Below are 18,957 nucleotides of genomic sequence, written 5' to 3' on the forward strand. Positions count from 1 at the left end.
TCTGCTCTGGAGATCTGCAGACATTTCCTTTAGGGTCTTCACCAATAGGTTTTCAGTGCTTTTCTTCTCTGTCAGCTTGGACCTCCCAGTAGTGCCAGCACAGGGCTGTGTGGTTTTGCTGTCGTTCCACTAAAGCACTGCTTTTAATTTGCACTTTATCTGCACTGAAAAAAAAAAAAAAAAAAAGACAACAACCAGGATTACAATGCATACTCCTAACGTGTACTTTTGATGCTGTTGGTACGGCATTAAAATATCTAATTGGAGAGGCAGAGAGTTCTAGCTCCACTGCAAGTTGTTGTTATTTTTAATGCAGAAGGATTGTGATGTTCCTGCTCTGGGCTAGCGAAACGTGTTCAATTGCCTGCTCTCCATTTCACACCTCTCAGAAGCTGCACCCCAGGGCTTGCCAGCTCAGCAAACTCCTGGCATTAACTTCACAGCCTCAGAATGATTTGTCTTTGTTTTGTGCTCCTTTCCTTCAAAGTCAGCATCGCTGGAGAAATCTTCCTTTCTGAAGTGCTCTCTGTGTGTTTGGTTGTGTCTGTGATGGGGAGGACAGGATGCAGCAGCATCTCTCTGAGGGCAAATGCTACAGCAGCTCCGTCATTGTCACATCTGTGTGCCTGGCAGAGACTTCTGAATTTATCTTCATCAGATCCTTGTGAGATAGGGTGGAGAAATTAGATTATACATCTGGGGAGCCACAGCACAAACATGCTGCGTCCCACAAACACAGAGGCACGTGTCTGACTGACAAGTGCAGGCCCAGTTCTCGGCGTAATCTGAGGATTCCTGGGAAGCCAGCCAGACTTTTCGTGTGCGCACACTTGGGCATCACCAGCCACTCAGCAGAGTTTAGTGGCTGCCACGGGTGGGCAAAGTCAGACAGTGAATCCCGATGGCTGCCCAGAGAGGTTGTGGATGACCTGTCCCTGGAGGTGTTCAAGGCTGGGTTGGATGGGGCCCTAGGCAGCCTGGTCTAGCATTAAATGGGGAGGTTGGTGGCCCTGTTTGTGGCAGGGGGTTGAACTTCATGATCTTTGAGATCCATTCCAACCCAGGCAATCCTGTGATAGCGCAAGGAATTGGGACGTGTTTTAACTGGGTGCAGCTCTCTGCCTCACTGGGGCTGTGTTGTACTCGGGTGTCACAGTATCACAGTCTGGTGCGGGTTGGAAGGGACCTTAGAGATCATCGAGTCCAACCCCCGGGATTCGAGCCTCTGTGTAGCAGAGCGGCACTTCTACCACTGAAGTGTGCCGGGATATCCACAGAGCTGGGCACGGAGCACAGCGATCCCTCAGCATCCAGCGGAGCCGCTGTTCCCTCAGCCCGCGGGCTCTGCTGTTCGCAGCTCTCTCCAGCCCCACTTCTGGCGGCTGCCGGAGACGGGAGCGCGATGCTGCCCAGGGGCCGGCTCCGTTCGGTGCTGCCTTCCCCCAGAGGGCGCTGTCTCGGGCTCCGGCATCGGGGTCGGGGCGGCTCCGAGCTGGGGGAGCGCCCGGCGCGCCCGCCCGCCCGCCTCCATCCTCCCTCCTTCTTCCCCTCCTTCCTCCCCTCCCTCCGTCCCCTCCCCTCGGCGGTGGAGCCGCCGGGCTCCCTCGCTCCTCTTCACATGGGGCTCGCCCCGCTGCAGGGACAGCGCTCCTGCACCGCCGTCAGCCGCTGAGAGGGAGCCGAGGCGGCAGGTAGGGGCGGCCCCTGAGGGCAGCGGGCGCGGCGGGAAGGGCGCTGTGGCCGCCGGCTCAGGTACCCGGCGGGACGCCGCTGGAGGCTCCGTCGGTTGCGTGTGAGACTCGGTGCGTAGCTGCGAGAATGCGTCTGTCAGAGCACGGAGGGAAGTCAAATAAAGTGGGAACTTTCCTTTACTTAAAGTCCGTTGGAGCAGAAAAAGCTATTTTTTTTATTTTTTTTTTCTTTTTCCCCTTCCTTTTCGTGCATGTGTGTGTGTGTGTGCTGTAACTGCTTTCAAGCTCTTTAGGGATGGCGTTTCGAAGTTTGTTCGGGGGTCCCTGGGATTCCAGGTGTGGGCTGCTGCAGTCCCTGGGGTGAGGGAAGGGCACTGGGCTGCCTTCTATGGAGAGTTTCTTACAGCCTTAAGATCTCTCCGGGGCTGCGTTTGTGTGGCTGGATAGGAGAAGTGTTGTTTGTGAAGTAGGGCACGGCAGTGTCACTGTTAGCTGTGCTGTTCCTTCAGCGAGAACTCCTCCTGTTCCAGTGTGTGTGTGTCAATTCAGTGTCTGTGGGTAGATGTGTGGGGTTGCCAACCTTCTGGTCACAGCAAAGGCTCCGATACCTTAAGCTCGTGTATGAGCTCTCCTATAAGCTTACACTTAAGGTCTTCTCTGAGCTGTCACTGAAGTTTTAAAGTACTCAGGAAACCTGCTACAAAGGACGCAAGGAGATTCTCAGTATACATATTGTGAGCACCAGCAGTTTGTTAGCTGAGCTGCCAAGCCTAGCAGTCCATCTCCTCATCTTTCGGGAGAGGTTTGTCTAGAATAAGGTACCTTGGTTCAAAATACTTCGGGGAAGTGAGTTATGGTGGGCTGATTCTCCTGATGAGCGCTTGATGTTCATACCTCAAGCAGAAAGTCAATGGAACCAGCTGTATTCTTATCAGCATGGCAGAGATGGGAGCTGCCAACAGCAAAACAGCTGGCAGCACGGTGCTGTGTGCTGGATGCTTCCTGGAATGGGGCAGGACAGGATTCATGTCAGCTGGGATGTCTGAAGAGCAAGATGAAGCGATGTGGTAGAAGCTGTAGGGTGGGAACCCACCTGTGCTATCTGCCTTCCTTACTATAGATCATTTAGACTGTGCTATAAGGTAAAGATATTCCTAGTTATTGCACACAGTGGTTGGCCGACAGCGTTCGGAGTTCAAAACGTGTTTTTCAGCTGTGTGGCTCTCTCTTTTTTGACATGCTTGCCATTTGGTAGGAGCTTGCTGAGGTCTCATCTCTCTCCCTTCTTCCCAGGTTTGCTATTGCGAGGCTTTAAAACCACCCAGCAGACCGCGTTGCGTGCAAATAGCGCTCTGTTAATGGATTGTTAGGGCTGGAACTGGGATGCGAGGCAGCCAGTGGTCAGCACCGTGGCTCCCGATGCAACCATTAGTCAGCATGATATCCAGGCTGAAATCTACCGTCATCCGCTGCTGCGTGATGTGCTTCATCAGTACGTTGAGTGGCGGAAAGTTTTAAGTTGAGGGAGAACACTTGGCTTCAAAGAGATGTGATGAGACAAATGGGATCTCCGGGTTTTGGAAGCGTTTGCAAAGTTTGCCAGTGCACTCAAAAATAATATAGCAGCTCTGCTCCGGTGCCCGGAGCAGCGGGATCGGAGCGCAGCCGGCGGGAGGCGCCCGAGGAGCGGCGGAGGGCGGGGGACTGCGGCTCCCCTGCTCTCGTCACAGGGCTGTGCCGGGCTCGTGGTGGGGAATGCCGTCGTGTGGGGGAATAGAGGTGTTCCCTAATAAAGGCAGGTCTAGGGGAGCTCTGCTGCGGAGCCCGGTGGTGTAGAACCGCGGCAGAGGATGGCTCTGAAAGCGTGGAGTGTCCTTGGAGGCTGTCTGGATGCCGTCCATCCCTTAGATTGTATTTCCCCTCTGACATCCCACAGGCAGCCTGCCCTACCTTCCCAGCCTGAAGCCGGCACGTTTGAAGGGAGGGCAAGGGCTGGGGGCGAGGGAGCACTGGAAGTATAGCGCACTTGGAGTGGCTCCTGGCTGCAGTGATCGTGTGGTTTTGATCCCTCATTGATCTAATACAGGGTGTGTTCTTCAGATTGACACCAGGGAGTGCCCGCAGCATTTAGTTTGCCAACAAGTGTCAGTCGTGGGTTAGCAAAGGCTGCAAGCAGCTGTTAGGAAGAGTTGCAGTAGTGTGGAGTAAGATTCCTTTTAGTGAACAGTGGACAAATAGAAAACTGATATGCCCTAAATAAAGAAAAAGAAAAAAAGTTTTCTTGGTGGAAAGGATGGTGAGCTACAACATGCCTGTGGTTTCCTAATCTAGTGACCGCTGCAGTTCCTCCCAGTGCATTACTTACACTCAGTGTTAGCTGGGTTGCCAATAGACAGGTGGAGAGACAGAATCTCACAGCACACTTGAAGAGGGCAAGATACGCTTCTCACAGCTGGTAACAGACAATCATTTGGCTATGGGGTGTGCCTTGGACATGGGTGATACCTGACATTAATTTCTCACTTGTTTCCTCTTCTGTTTGTAAGAGGGCGGGAAAAATTCCTCAAGTATTTTGTCCAGAAACTTTACTGAAGGGCAGTGCCTTCAACAGTGCCTGTCCCTGTGGGTCTGTGATATCGAGCAATAGGATTGTTAGTACCTTAGTGGCTATCTAGATTCTGTCAGTAAGCAGCTGGATATTTTGGTATGTGCAGAACTGGATTGCTGAATAAACAGTGTATTGGGAAGAAAACAAACCTGCAGTGAAAGAGCATCTGTACACTTAGGTGAAGGCAGTAGGTGATTGGCACTGGTGTTAATGCCATTAACATCCTTGGAAGTGTACACAAATGAATAACCTGCAGCTAAGGATGTGCTAAATAATGTAGACAGCTGTTTCTTATTTAGTCTTATGCTAATTGATATGAAAGTAAACCTACTGCTGTTACCATTACCTTTGCCAGCTCACGGAGTTGTACATCACTTGTATAATCCTGGTGCATTTGTTTCCTTGGTACATCATATGTTGGTAACAGAAACAGTTGCTTTTACTTGTCTGTTAACTTACAATGTTCTATCAATTGCAGTATCATGTATGTGTTGAGGCTGGCAGACCAAATGGGAACTGACCATAGATGAGCACAGACGGAGCAAGCACAAAACATTAAGTCATGGGTAACCTTTTTGTCTGAGTTTAGGGAAGGTCCTTTTGTCTGTCCAGCTCGATCAACCACTTCTTGACTAACCTTAATTTTTACTGTGTACCTCTTTTTTGGGGTGCCATTTTGTCAGTGTTGTTTCTTGATGGTCTGCATTTAACTGTGGGCCTGAGCAAGAGACACAACAGGGCAGACCTGAAAAAAGATGTAATGCTTCCCCATCAACACAAAACATGTAAGATCAAACTGCAAAGCTAACCAGAAAAATGAACGGGACCACAGCATTGGATAACACTGAGTGCAAGAATTTTGTTAGAGAGGTGGTCTTTATACAGTTCTGGAATGTTTTCCATGCACTGAGAAGGGAGGCTGTATTCTAGTTTCTGTGCATGAAGATAAAACATCCAGTTCTTAGGGACTCGGTATGATCAAAGAATTTCTTATTTCATCAATGCGTGTGTAACAGTAGAATTTTAAGGGCTACTCTGAAGGTTTGATTTCCAGCCTAAAGACTTACTTGGAGGGCTTGTCACTCTTAAAGATCTGTCAACCAGCCCCATGGGGGCAAGCTGCTGTAGTTAGCTCTGATTCTCTCGGTTCATTCAGCCTTTAGAGTCCATGAAGTGACTGAAAGCAGGATATATGTAACTTTAGACCAGTTATTTATTAACTGGGAGATGTGGTTGGTAGCTGGGAGTACTGAGCTACTAGGCAAAGCGTTAGCATACCATCTCTAGACAGCATCTGGCTCAGCTTTGCTGGCCTGGCAGATGTCAGTATTGGGGCAGTTCCTTTCATGTTTCATCCAGGGTTATGCACTTCTGCTGTGTCTGTGATCAAAGGCCTGGTCTTGACAACTGAACCTCTAGGGGCAGGATCTGCACAAAGCTGGGGTGTGAATACTGCACTGCTTCCCTTAGGAGGACCCTGTGGATAGTAACTACAAGGTTATTTGGTTTACTTTCAGAGTAGCTGGATGTCTGCTGGAGAGCTGGACAAGTGTGCTCTGCATTGGGCTTTTAACCACCAGTGTATGGGGTGGGTTTTTTTGGTATGTATTTCTGCTATATGTGCTTCATAATTGGTTCTTTGCCTGGTGCTGATAACAGATTGCCTATGGGAGGGAAAACTTCAAGAACAAACCAAAACACTGCAAACCAACCAGCCAACCAGCAGAAAAAAAAGCACAGAAGCCACTGAAGGAAATAGAGGATACAGGAAGGTGAAGGTGAGAATGTTGATGAGATGTAAAAGAGCCGTGTGGGGGCAGGGAATACTCCAGTAGGTGAGGCTGAAGAGCAGGGAGATGAAAGCAGGTTTTATAAGAGAGGAGAAGATAGTTCTCCTATTTGCTACGGGAGTACGAAGATGGGAAATCACACATTGATTTAAACAAAGAAACAGTGGGTGAAGTTCTGGCTGTTGTGAGATGCAAAGCAGAACTTCTTCGCTGGTGCAGGAGTTATTCCTGTCTTGAATGCCACAAAAGAAAGAGAGCTGAATTTCTTCTCGTATTTGTAAATTTGGAACAATTCCTATCTGCAGTGGGAACTCAAGTCAAACTCTGTGCAAAGTGCTCTCGCTGCCTCCTTAGAATAAGGGGGGGGGGGGGGGGGGGGGGAACCACATTCTAAGGAAACTGATTTCCATAATCTGGAAGTTTTCAGAACAGAAATTGTTTGCTGTGAGTGTTTGGGATGCAGCACATTCAGTTCTGGGGGCAGCTGCTTTTTCAGTTGCATCCTTTATGTAAATCTGTCCAGAAAGATGGCAGAGTTGTGTTTCATGTCTGTGCTTAAATAAATTGTTCATCTCCATGCAACGCATTGTAGTCTAGCTAGCGGAAAATGTGTATGCATATATTTATACACATATTAATGCATGTATGAAAATATTTTAACAATGAAAGGTGGCTTTTGTGGCTTGCAATTATGTGCAAGTATCAGTCAGGTATCTTCAGGAAGAGCCAGCCTTGTGCTGCTAGAGGGGTGTAAGGTGGGATGTGAGCAACTTCTGCTGCTTTATGTGAACAGGGACAGACTGCAGTACCTTTATCTGAGAGGTGCTGCTTAAAGCTGCAGACTTAGTGGCATAAATATTCATTGGGTGTTACAAAGGTGGCTGACTTTACACATCAGTCATCTTCTACCTTATCTTCTGTAATGAAATGTAAGTAATTTGATTGCTAAGAATTATCTTGTGCACCAGAGTGGTGCTGTGTAGTTCTTGGTTTTTGTTTTTTTTGTTTGTTAACACAGTGAAGATTCTTCTTTCTTGGCTTAAGCATCTCTTTATAACTTGCTACTCAGGATGTTAATGTATTAATTTCCTGCCCTTTTGAGTTACATTTGACCTTCTTGGAATGAAATAAGCCTTTGGATCAGTTTTCTTACATAAAAACTACATGTATTGTTAAGAAAGTCCAAACCTGGTCTTTACTAAGCGTAAGATGAACACAGCTATTGCAAGTGATTGCAGGAAGTCAAGTGTGTTCTGTAGATATATTAGGACATAATTAGCAAAAAGCAGGTTTTTACATGACTTGCATTTTATTACCTTTTTAGATATAATGCATTTCACTGTGGGCAAATAGTTACCGTGTAATCATTCTCTTTTGCGAGTACCTAAAGTTAATTTACTTATTTGCACTTTTGTCTGGGTGTTTTATCATGGGAGTAGTTATGTTTAACAACCCGTTTACTGGCTGAATAATTCTTTCATGCTGTTGTATCCATTTCCCAGTGGCCATCCATGACTTGTCAGACACTAATTTTCTTTGAGAGGGTTCAGTGTTATATCTGTGACCAGAGGCTGAACTGGAGTTGAAAGAAACAGCGCAGAGAGAACGTGCAGGATTTGATCGATTTGAAGCGGTCCACTTGTCCTGCAGCTGGAGAGAACAAGGGAAGATGGATACAGCAAGTGACTTGCACTGCAGCTGATTTTAACTCCACTACAGAAGGTGAGCAGCTTTTTAGCAATGCTCACCAAGTGCCATCATGTGAGTTGCCAGCAGAACGTGTGAGATCTCTGAATGTGGCAGTGCCCAGTGGTTTCTGAAAGATATGGGAAGTGCAGGAGAGAGTAGCTCTAGCATTTGTCATACAGCTGTTGCCAAGAGACTCCAGTTGAACATAATCTCTTATTGATTGTGGTTTCCTTGGCTTAGTGAGTGTATAAGTTAGACCACAAATTCAGTTTCTGCGAGCTGATTCCTATGTTACATGCCACTGGCCATGACAGCAAAGAACTTTTATAGTGTGGATTTTGTGGGGCATGTTTGTTTCTGTTACGGTGTGGTCAGTGTGAGCAGATGGAAACCAACCAGTGGAATGGCAGCTGGAAAATAAGTTAGAAGTTCAAGCCACTCACCTGTTGGAGAGGAGAAAAAAGTCAGCGTGCATCTAAAAAGCTTATGAGTAGGTAAAAAATTGGTGTTAAATATTCTTAATAGCCATGTGTTAGGAGGAAAACTCAGGAGTGGGTTGTGGAAGACACATTAGTTGTCAGTATAAAATTCCCTACGAGCCTTGTAAAAAGCAAGGAAGTGGCATTGGGTTGGTTTGTTCCCAGTAGTCCACCATGGGGTGTGACTTGTCTGTGCTTTCTGCAGTGGCCCATGGGCAGCAGAAGGGCTGGAAGGTGGCAGAAGGGAAGAGGTGGAGCTGCTGAGTTCCTTGGGGGAAATCCTGCCCAAACTGTCTGTTAACACCTTGCACGTGTGTTTGTTTGGAAGGGACACTTGTGGCAGCTCTGACAGTGCAAATCCCTGTGATATTGAGGTGTGATTCCTGAGAGCTGTTCTCGCCTCTTTCCTATTGAATGATCTCTGGAGTGTCTCCTTAACTGTCTGGAGATATTGCTGCGAGGCTCTTGGGCTAAGAAGGCTGGCCATTCCTGTTTTAAATAGCTTGCAAGATCATGATGCTTGGAAGCACCCAGATGTTTCCTAGATGCCATCCTAATGTATGCTTGGACCTTAAATGGGAAAGGCTAAACAAGCTTTGTGCATGGGTGTGATTTAGCAGCATGAGTTTCTCGTGCCCTCATCTGACCATGACTCTGAGCTGCAGTAGTTACTTCCAACGTGTGAACAGTGAAGAAAGAAAGGCTGTGGGGTCTAAGAGTGCCGGTGGGGTGACTTTTCATTTTCTAACTGGTAGAAACGAGTCAGTCAGAATGCTTCCCTTTTTCAAATTAGAAACTGGCTTAAACATTGAAGCCAGTGATATTGAGGAAATTAGAGACTAAGACAAGTCCTTGTTCCGCTGCCAATCAGCATTCTCCGTGACCTCAGACTAAGTAGACTCTATGGTCAGGAGTCCTCTGGTTTTCAGCATTAGCCCACTCAGTGTTTTCATGCTCTCACAAGCAAGAAACTTGAGGCAAAGATATTAAGAAGCTTTTGATCATTAATTCTTACTTGTAGGATGTGAGGTTTAAGTGCTCAGCTTGAGTGGAATGCTTTGAAAATGGAGAGTGAAACAGTATTTTTTAATGTTACTTTTCTGAGATTTTTATCATGTAATACAGAGTTTGGGGATTTGATTCCAAAAGCCTAGTTATGTTGGTTCTTAGTTGCTGTAAGTATTCAAGGATAAAATGTCTGCTTCTGTAATTTCTAAGCTGTAAACTGTACTAGCCACTTGATTCTATGTGTTTCTGTAGTGATCACTGACTTTAACTAGTGCAGAATTGCAGCATTTGCAGGGCCCAGTTTTGGGAGTCTGTTCCATTTGCCTTCGTCAGAAATGGAAGTTATGGAAGTTCTGCTCACAAAGCATGACAGAAACACCGAGCTGGGTAGGGAACAAGGTTTGAAACAATGGAAACACCAAAGAAACAGAAACAAAACACAGAAGGCAAACTACAGCATGTCAGAGTTTAGCAATATACCTTGTTTGTATCATCATCTTGGTTTTGCTTTTGCTTTCTTTATCTCCACTTCTTTGAGCAATGTTCTGAAATCAGATATAAGTATCTGGAAAATTAAGATTATTTTGGTCTGTTTAAACAAATGATTTATCAAGATTCTTCAACTGAGCAGTATCAGAGATTAAAAAACCTTATTTTTAAGTACTCATTTAATATCTAGCCTATAGTTTTTAAGATCTTGCTGCTGGTGTACTTCAAAATAGAATTTAAGATTTTTGTTTCTTTTCTCATTAACCATATTAAGATTGAAACTTTTTTACGTATTTCTAATTACTTCAGAGTTGTCGTATAACTTATATTTTTCTTATTATAGTGTCATTCTTCTAATCTATTGACCTGGATGAAGCTTTCTGGCTTTCATGAGTCAGGAAACATTTGTCTTTGCATGTAGGGTAGGGTGAATAATGCAGATATTATTGCATTGTGGCCACTGAGACAAATAACCTCAAATGCTTATTTTTGGGTAGATTGGCCACCTTGCCTTGGAGCTGGTCTGGAAGATGAGAGAACACTGCCTGGTTTCCCTTCTCAATCAGCCCCAGTGGGGAGAGGGGGCACTGAGCCCCAGGCTTCAGCCTGGTTCTGTGTTATATTGAAGGGTACGTTATGCACAAGGACACAACACCCTGGGAGAGACCACAGCAGCTCTGTATGCTGGTTTGACTGCATCATGAAAGACTGAAGGAGCAAAGAAAGCCTTTGAATCCTCTTGGGTGGAGGAAGGATTTGAACTTCCTTCTTTCCTGTCTGGGACTTATGTCCTTTAGGCAAAAGGAAGTGGCTGTTGACAGCTTTGCACTGTAAATTGTTTCTTGCTTTTTAGTTGAAAGTACTCAGCAGGGTGGGTAGAAGTCATGAAGAACTTGTAGTGACAAGTTTGTCATGATTTGAGACTGGGAGTTTTGTTTTGTTTTGTTTTTCTTCTTGAACATTTGCAGCAGTTTTCCTTCTGCACCATTCTACTTGCTTGGAAACTCTAAGCAGCAATGCTATTTGCATGGGATACTAGAAGCTGTTGGGACAGTGGTCATTCTCAACTTATTCTACTGTTGTTGTTGCAGTCAGAAATGAAAGTATTCCAGGGAAAGAGCATTAAGTGTGAGGGCTGGCAGAGCAGCAGTGTAGGGCGATGATCTGCTTTCACTCCCTGTTCGGGTGCCCCTTATGTGAGGTGTGTGTTTGGGAGTGGATTTACTTCCCCAGGGAAGAAAGAGACAATAAGATTAGGAGAGTGGTTAGGCCCTGGAACAGGCTGCCCAGGGAGGTTGTGGATGCCCCGTTCTTGGAGGTGTTCAAGGCCAGGTTGGACGGGGCCCTGGGCAACCTGATCTAGTAAAGGTGTATGTTTGGTGGCCCTGCCAGGCAGGGGGTTGGAACTACATGATCCTTGAGGTCCCTTACAACCCAGGTCATTCTGTGATTCTGTGATAAGAAAGGCTGAAGGAGGAAGAAAAGGCAGTGAAACTGCATTTGAAGACAGCCTAACCAGCCTATGAATTCTCACATATGTTGAATAGTGTTGCTCCTCTGGGTCTTGGTGTTTGAATGACTCATGAGGATTGCTGGGAACTGAGGGACAGCAGGGTTATGCAATTCGTGTGCAATCATAGCAGGGATCTGTGGCTGTGAGGCACCAGAACGGGGATCTCTGGATTCCCAGTCCAACATGCAGTCATCTACATTTCCCTTTAAAACTGGTTTCTGCGCTATTTTATATTTATATATATATATTTGAGAGGGAGCAGAAAACTCAATCCCAACGTTGTTTAATTTCTGTTCAAGCAGATAAAGTGACAGGCATACATAGTTGCCTGTGATATTTCAGTAGAGCACGTGTGCTTTTGGGCTGTGTGAAAGCACTTGAGGAAAAATTCCTATTTATGAAGAGATTTAGCGCTGTTTGTCTTCCGTGAGCTATTTACTTCTTCAACTGAGCTAACATCTATTAAACATTCATTCTAAGTGTAATACCCTCAAGAGTCAATTTAGGTAAACTGCACTACCTCTTTCTAGACAAAAAAGAAAAGAGAAAGATTTCCAGAATGCACATGAAAAATGTGTTAAATTATTTTTCTTTTTTTCTCGGTTCTTATTATATATTGAGATTAAAAAAAATTCTGACTAGGGAGTAGAGGAGGGAAGAAGCAGCTCCTTTGTCGACTGCATAAAGGGACAGTCAGAGCTTTTGTGTGTGCAGGTTTTTTTAATCATGTCTTCAATTTTCTTCTCTTTTAAATTGAGTATGTTATCGTGACTGCAAACTTTCACACTCCCATTGTCATAAACAATAGTCTAATAACCTTTAGAGCTTTGACGTTTTCGAGCCTGGCAGCCAAACGAGTGTTCAGAAGAATGTTGAAGACTGCAGCTTAAATCATGTTACACTGCGCTGTCATTTACTTCCAATACTGTATGATATTTTTAAAGCCATACCCTGCAGCAGTGGGCGATGTTTGAGAATCAACATCACCTTTGGTTATTTTCAAGAAGACAAGCAGCTGCATTGTGCTGGAGGTGAGATACAAGATGTGGCTGAACTGTGCAGTATTCTCAGCTGAGAACTTGTAGGGCTTGGAATGGAACACAGAGGCGGGTGAGATCTGAGCAGCAGTGCGAGCCCTGGTGGGATGCTGAGTTGTGTGATATAGGAAGAGGATCTGCTGTCATTCTGTCATACAGGTTCTGCTCTGCTCTGTGTTCCAGTGTTAACAGATGTTTTAAACCCTGAAGCATAAGACCTAGTTGCTGATGGGTCGGTCATAAATAGAAGAAATAATTTGTACATATCAGGGAATGTTTTTCCCCTAGCTGTTAGTATGTGGTGAGGTGACACCATGGTGTTAGTAGGTTGGGTAATCCTGTGAAACACCCTGGTTTGTTTGTTTGCTTTTGTTTTCTTTTAAGGAAATGAAAATACATTCTGGGACAAAATGGTAGGTGAACGTTCGTAGACCATTGGTACGTGGCAACATAACCACAGACAAACTGTGGCAAGAAAAGCAAGTATTTACCTGCGCTTCAGTTTCATTTCCCACCCTCATCACCCAAATATGATCAGCTATTATCATTCTTTGGAAGAAGGATCAAGTTGCCTTGCTGGTGTTTGTTAGTGCCGTGTTACCTGAGGTTGCGCCTCTACAGCTCTGCAAGTACAAAAGGTTTATGAGAATGTTGGAGTCTGCTTCAAGTTAAATCTTAACTTGCTTTATGTTATAGTGGGTTTGAGTTGGCCCACTGACTTTGGAAGTAGATTAGAGAGTACTTACAGAAGAACTGTGTGGAGCTTGATTTAACACCAGTACACAGGCCTTATATCAGCACAGGTTTAAGTGTGTAAAAGTGCTTTTACCAGTATGTACAAGGAGGTCCCAGAAGAATTCTTAGCTGGGGGATTGGGGCTAGTTGATCTTAAAGGTCTTTTCCAACCCAAACCATTCTGTGATTCTGTGGTGTATCCTACAATTGATTTAATGCCTGCATCTATTTGAGTCATGTCTGGATTTTGATGTAAATAATATCCCTACTGATTTTGCACATTAACACCAAGCTCTTGCACCTCTTGGGGGAAATGAAGTTGAGTAAGGAAAAGCTTGGTGTATTCCTCTGCTATAGTGGTAGACTAGGAGAGATCTGATGTTTTAGCCATTTAATGATATAAGAAACCAGAAAACTACTTCAGTGACTCATTTTCTCATCTCTAGCAGCCATAGAAACAGATCAGAGAGCCCATATTTCTATTTTCTGCTCTGTTACTGTGTCTACAGTAAATTGGATGATAAAATGTGAAAACAACCCTCCTCTAAAGAGCGCTAATTTGTAAAGTGACAAGAAATATGTATATGTATGTATTTCCTCCCTGTTGCCTTGATACTCCATTGCATACATGTTTCTGCAGCTCCGTTGTCCATTCCTTTTGCTTTGTTGATCCCAGTGAGGTCATGTCACCACTTTCTTTATGGGGCTGTGCCACACTTGACTACAGGGAAGATAAAAGCACCAAAAAGTCTCTGCATGTGTTTCTGTCTAAGGTTTCTGTAGCATCACAAGGCCAAATTTAAGTTGGGTCTCTCTGAAAGTGTGCTGTGGGGCAGGGGGGGAAGGGCACAGACGACTCATTCCTTGTGTTGTGCATGGTAATAGTGTTCCATTTTTGTACTTTCCCTGACCTGAATCTGTCATCTGTAAGAGGGGGCTGTTTTAACCTGCATGGAGTCTAATAGATGCTTTTCCCAGCATCTGTACTTACCTGTACATATTTAACTCTCTTTATGCTAATGGATTGTAAGTGAAATACAAATAGCACGCAGACTGTAGTAGCTGAAGAAATGCTGTGTCTGGTGGGTGTTTTAAAAAAGAAAAAGCTGTTTTAGGAAGGGCTATTTTCTCTTCAAGAGATTCTAGTTTGCCAGTCTTGGTGAGTATTGTAGTCCTGCTGGATGCTGCTCATGAACTGGAAAAGAAGATGGGAGAGCTATAGAAAGGTTAATTCAAAGAGATAGAATATGTGCAAGATGGGTTTGAATGATGAGACTGATTGCTGCTTCAGGTCAGTGGGTGCTTCTATGGAGGCTTATCAGTGTTGTGCAGTGGTGTGAGATGGCTGGTGCCAGAAACACATGGTGTACTTGTATCACAGATTCATGGAGGAAGTTTGTAGGTTAGCTGTCAGCAGGCTCTGCTGCCCCTTTAGCTTTGCAGTGAGGGATGCATCCATCTGGATGGGGGCATATAGTGAGATAGCCACTAGGTATGGCATGCAAAGAAGCTGTGATTCATTTATCCCTAAAAATGTCTTTACAATTGCTTTCATCTCCCTTCTTCCCTGCTTCGTTCCTTTTTGCCTCTTCTCTGGGAAGTCTGCAGTGCCCACTGCTCAACAGAGATACATGCAGAAGACCATTGGGTGGCTTGGATGGCTCAATCAGACAGGCTCATAAATAAATGACCATGAGATGTTTCAAAATAACATCTCAGTTCTGTGCAGTATTTGAATGGAGTGGTCTGAATGTCTCTGAAGTGCTGGTCTCTCCCTCTTCAAAGCACATCTAGATAATGATCATAGAATCTTATGTGACTGGTACAGTAAATGCTATTAATAATGCACTGTTCTTAGTACTACTGAGTTGCACGGCCTCTAGACTAACAGTTGAGAGAAATGCTTTATGTAATTCACACAGTAATAGGATTCTCAATTAGGTTACTCCTGAATTGACCCTTTTTGGCATTAGCAGTGCATTGCTTGCTTTGCAGCCTAGCTGCTGGTGCATCTTGAATAGAAACTGGAAGTGTGAAGTGAGGGATTTGAAAATGGGAATCTGGAGATACTGGTGTTAATACTTAGAAATGGTACATTAAGGGGAATCTCTTAGTACATCCTTGTTTTATACTGTTGAGGGGCCGGTGTACCTCTGAAGGGTGACAATGGTAGGTATTCCAGCATATACTGTCCTTATAAAGGAGAGTGTAGTTATCATCCTTTCTATTCAATCTACACACATGCTTTCTTCCTCAGATCAAGTTTGCTCACCTCTAACTCACTCATGCTGTTCCTTTTGATTAGTTAATTCATTGCCCTTATTGAATATCATTCTGAAATTAAAAGTCTGGTACATGAAAGCTTCAACTCAGGATCTTTGCTGGGCCTATTTGTAGAGCAGCTCAGTCCTTTTAATCAAGTTACTGAATTGCTCTATTTCATCAGGCACGAGCTGGTCTCGAGAGTCTTAAGGAACTTGGTTGCAGAAAGAGAAAATGGCTAAACCTGTGTTTAAATAATATGTGTTCAGAAAAGAGTAAAATTGCGGTTTAGGTTAGGAAGACTGAATAATTCTTTGAAGAACTGGTTTCTAAGTTTGCAGTTGTTCTTAGGCAATTTTTCATGGCAAATTCAAGTATTAAGGTAATGTAGTTTTCACGGTACTGATCTGCGCTTCTGATTTTATTGTTCCATTTGACTCTGTAGGGTAGGGCAAAGTGCTGTGCAGAAGTCATTCTGTAAGGCTTATTTGTTGTGATTGATTCTGCACTGTTAGCCAAATAAGCTGTGCAGGCTTCCTAGGGGAATGAGGACCACATGATCTGCTTGTTGCTGTAAAGAAGAAGAAGAAAAATAAAGAAGTTGAAACTCTTAGATATGAGATATAGAAGTATAGGATTGAAACAGATAACCATGAATAAAGATGATGGCATTACTGCATTTCACTGTATGGTCACTGCTTGTGTTAACACCCTTTCAATAGATGCATATTGAAAATTAACTGGAGAATTGCTTGCTGTGGCCAAAGTTATTGGTGTGTTACAACATTGGGTCAGAGGAGCTGAGAGCTCAGGCAGGAGGAGTGTGCTGCTATAAAGTGTCAGTGCTGTGGGTGTGCAACCAGAAGTTGAGATGGTGATTGCAGAACTATTTTCATAGCTGGTGGTTTGGCACGGATCCGCTTGAAATCAGTGGCAACTATATCAGCATTTTTTGGGCACTTAAAAAAAGAAGTCATTTATATAACTAATAAATTCACTTAAGTTTACTATAACTCTCTCCTTGGATAGTTATTTCTGTGCAATACAACTGTACTACAGTCTCTCTTAATTTTGTCACTCACTTTTGTATTGAAAAATCCTCCACTGTTGACATGTTATTAAAGTTTCTACTCTCAAAGGTCAGTTCCCCCTGGAGTCTCCTTTCGTCTGGAAGATGGCATATATTAAAATTTTATAGCAGTTCCCATTAGTTCCAATCCTACAATCCTGGGATCAATCCGGCTGCCCTTCTTCGTAGCCTATCAAGTGCAATAAATACCTTAGGTGAGCAATAAAGAGACTGGAATTAGATTCTTCTAAGCAAGACTTGTTTGCATACTGAAGGTTTAAACCTGGCTATGGTTCTGCTGATGAGGCTCCAACACATCAGGTGAAAGGAGCAGCTAACACCTTCACTTATAAAACAGCTGATCTAATGAAACGTGATCTGGTAAGCAGGGGTGTGTGGCTATGTACTGTAGCAGGTCTGCAGACTTCTACCCATTTATTTCTTACTTTGTGTTCTGCTCTTAGTGCATGGTTAAAAGGAAATTATCTCTGTGTGAATTCCTTTTCCTATTGGAAGCCTGTGGGAAAGCTATGTGATTCCCCAAAATGATATCTGTCTTTTCTGCTACTCTCTTTGTGTGTATTTGCTCATCATTTTGGTTGATGCAGCCCCTGACTGCTAGAACTTGAGAGTCACTCCCAGCTGTTGTGGAGGGGATCTGGAACAACTGAGAATGTGCTCACAGTGATTTGTGCGTGAGAAGACTGGCAGCCCAAACTGACTTGAGAGCCCAGAATCCCACTTGTTCTTTCACCACTGTAAAAGGATGGTGCACCCACGAGTGAGTGAATTTCCAATGTGATCATCAAAAAACTTCAGATAAGGCCAAGGCAATTATTAAATTATATTTATTTTTTCCCTGCAGATTTAATTCACTGTGACTAACACAATGATTTGGTGCATCACAGAATCATAGAATGGCCTGGGTTGAAGAGGATCACAATGATCATCTGGTTTCAGACCCCATGCTATGAGCAGGGTCACCAACCACCAGACCAGGCTGCCCAGAGCCACATCCAGTCTGGCCTTGAATGCCTCCAGGGATGGGGCACCCACAACCTCCTTGAGCAACTGGATCTATTAGCAAAAAATAGCATCTGGATGCTTTTTCAGTGTCGATAACAGGATTGATTTAAATGCTTAAACAGAGTCTTGAAGAGTCACTAAATTCACGTTTTCAGAGTGGGATAAATTTTTCTCACACAGCATGACTTTTTGTAATTGATTGCATTTTTTAAAATGTCAGGCAGTGTCCTGCTAAGTTTATTGATGAATGTAATGGGTGAAATGTAATTCTAAAGGGGAAGAATTCAGTTTTCTTTTAAATCTCCTTTTGCTGTGATCTCTTCCAAGAACCATGCAGTATATCTTTGAGAACTAATATTACAGCTCACTCGTGTTTGTTACAACTCACATTGTATTTGTGAATGAGTAAGGTGCCTGTTCTCTTGGCCAGCTCCTCATTAAAGAGTATATTTCCATGGAAAATACTCCATGATAGTAACAGTTTGGATGAAGTGTTCCTTTCTGCTTTAGTAAAGAAACCATACTGGCAAATAACATTAAAAAGTTTTATTGAGCTGTGCTGCAGTCTTGAAAGTCTTAGGTAGCTCCTATCACCGCTGTTTGATCTCATAAGTTCCCTACTGGATTGATCACTGATTGATCACTCAGTTCTTCTCAGTGTGTGATCTGGACTGAAAGGTACTCAATGAGCTGCCTGCTATTGGGACAAAAATCTTTGGAAATGCCACCATTAGGTGATGCTGTGTTCTTATATAATCATAGAATCCTTGGAATTGTAAGGGACACTTAAATGTCCCCTGCAATGAACAGGGACACCTACAGCTGGATCAGGTTGCCTAGGGCCTGATCCAGCTTAACCTTGAAAGTCTCCAGGGACGAGGCATCCTCTGCATATCTGGACATCCTGTTTCAGTGCTTCACCACACTCACTGTAAAATGCTTTTTCCTTATATCTAACCTAAATCTCCTCTGTTTAAACTTGATCTCCCCTTGTTCTATCACAGCAGATCCTGCGAAAGAGCCTGTCCCCTTCTTTCCTGTAGCTTTTCTTTAGGTACTAAAAGGCTGCTATTGGGTCACCTCGGAGCCTTCTTCAGGCTGTACAGCCCCAGCTCTCTCAGCCTGTCCTATAGGAGAGATGTTCCATCCCTTGAGTCATTTTTGTGACCCTTCTCTGGATGTGCTCCTACAGGTCCATGTCTCTCCTGTACTGAGGACTCCACATCTAAACACAGTACTGCAGTTGAGGCCTCACCAGCACAGAGCAGATGGGCAGGATCCACCTCCCTCACCCTGCTGCCCACACTTTTTTCAATGCAGGATACAGTTGGCTTTTTGGGCTGTGAGGGTACATTGCTCCCCATGTCCAGCTTGCAATCTGCCAGTACCCCCAGGTCTTCTTTAGCAGGGTTACACTCAGTCCTTTCATCTCCCATCTTGTATTGATGATGGAGGTTTCCTTGTCCAAGGTGCAAGGCCTTGCATTTGGAATTGTTGAACCTCATGAGGCTTGTTTGGGCCCACTGCTCAAGCCTCTTTAGGTCTCTCTCAATGACATCCT

At 44.3% G+C, this 18,957-nt stretch overlaps 1 protein-coding gene across 3 annotated transcripts in view; it reads left to right on the forward strand.

Moving 5' to 3' along the window:
• Positions 1-1,483: 1,483 nt before the first annotated feature.
• Positions 1,484-18,957, forward strand: part of CPNE4 (copine 4) — a 198,534-nt gene continuing 181,060 nt past the window's right edge. The window contains exon 1 of one of the 3 annotated variants that reach the window (XM_015854074.3): positions 1,484-1,691. The gene's annotated coding sequence lies outside the window, so the exon portion shown is untranslated. Of the gene's footprint in view, positions 1,803-7,789; positions 7,812-18,957 lie in introns of those variants that run through there. The other 2 variants (XM_015854075.3, XM_085538247.1) reach the window with 2 other exon arrangements.

Source organism: Coturnix japonica, chromosome 2, assembly GCF_054131305.1.
Source record: "Coturnix japonica strain WE chromosome 2, WE-NBRP24, whole genome shotgun sequence".
In the NCBI taxonomy this organism is placed as follows: domain Eukaryota; kingdom Metazoa; phylum Chordata; class Aves; order Galliformes; family Phasianidae; genus Coturnix; species Coturnix japonica.